Here is a 1,476-nt window from a genome sequence, read left to right as displayed (position 1 = left end):
ACAGGGAACAGTGGGGCACGGATCTGCTGTGTGATCCCTCAGGCCCCCTTAGCCCGGCAGGAGGGGTCCCCGTGTCCCCCCTTATCGCGTCCTCACTGGATTCACCTTGTGGGGAGCAGCTAAGCGCCTGAGCGGACTGGACCTGGGCCTGAGAGGAACTAGGCTGTGGTCAGAAGCATGGAGTAGGAGAAGCACGCGTTCCCTCGTGTTCGCATGGGAAGTACGGCCGGTGTCTGGCAGGGGACGCCTTCCTGAGACACGTGGGAGACAGACATCACGGGAGAATGTCCTACAGACAGCTTGGCTGGCGGAAAGGCTTGGGACATACGCAGGAAAGGGTCGCCCCTAGCTTCTCGCAGCCGAGGAAGGCTTTGCTGCTAATGATGAATTAACGAGAGCAATAATGATCAATAATGTAGTTCCTTGGGAGGGCACCTTCACCTCCACCACTGAAGGAGCTGAACCCCGGGGTTTGGGAAGATGGCAGGATGGTTTGCTGGATGTACTGGAGGATGCTCACGTGGGGAGAGAGAGGAGGGTCCCCTCAGCTTCCTTTATGTCTAAGATCTCCGCCGACCCTCGCGGCCTCTAACGGGAGGCTGCCTCCCGGACGTTCTAACTGCTCGGGTGCCCCCTCTGCCCACCGGGCGCTGGGCAGGTGACACTGTCCAGGGACGGTTTCGAACTCCCCCCCCCAGTGCCCCGTGTTGAGTGCTGAAGGCTCCCACCAGCTGTTGGCCCCTGGTTCTGCCCTCCTGTTGGCATGAAGACCAGAGGGGCCTCCTGCTTTTCCCATGTGTCCGGCAGATGGGAGAGAGGGCTTCGGGGATTCTGTTTTCCTAGTGGGGGAGGGAGAGGTGGGCGGGGGTCCGCTTTCCGGTTTGCTGACTGTCGCCATAAACCACGCAGCCTCTCCAGCCCCGGCTCCTGCCTCGTAAACCGGCTGCAGGCCGCGTCTTGTTTTGTCTGCCTGTCTCCCGGTCAGGGCCCTTATCTTGTCGCGGCTTTTCCCAGGCGACAGCATTATGACCCACTGTGTTTGTGCTGGTGATTTGGGGGGGGGAGGGGAATGCGTACTTTGTTCTCTGATGAGGGGGTCTCACTGCCTTATTCTAGGGGAAACCCCTTGATGTGTTATTTATTTTTATTTTTTTATTGATTTCAGAGAGGAACGGGGGGAGAGAGAGAGAGAGAGAGAGAAATACCATATTAATGATGAGAATCATTGATCAGCTGCCTCCTGCACGCCCCTACTGGGCATTGAGCCCACAGCCTGGGCATGTGCCTCTGACCGGAATCGAACTCAGGACCCTTCAGTCCAAAGGCCAGTGCCCCATCCTCTGAGCCAAACCAGCTAGGGCGTTATTTATTTTTTAAAAAGAAAGACCAACTGAACTAAAGACACCCCACCCCAGCATGTTGAGGAAAGTGTTTGTTAAAGAAAATGCAGGTGCATTTCTATAGCCCTTCCCCCCA

At 56.8% G+C, this 1,476-nt stretch overlaps 1 protein-coding gene across 1 annotated transcript in view; it reads left to right on the top strand.

The window, feature by feature from the left end:
* Nucleotides 1-1,476, top strand: part of GREB1 (growth regulation by estrogen in breast cancer 1) — a 53,552-nt gene that overhangs the window by 1,099 nt on the left and 50,977 nt on the right. The window lies entirely within an intron of this gene.

Source organism: Myotis brandtii, unplaced genomic scaffold, assembly GCF_000412655.1.
Source record: "Myotis brandtii unplaced genomic scaffold, ASM41265v1 scaffold247, whole genome shotgun sequence".
Taxonomy (NCBI): domain Eukaryota; kingdom Metazoa; phylum Chordata; class Mammalia; order Chiroptera; family Vespertilionidae; genus Myotis; species Myotis brandtii.
This window is presented reverse-complemented; position numbering and strand designations above follow the sequence as displayed.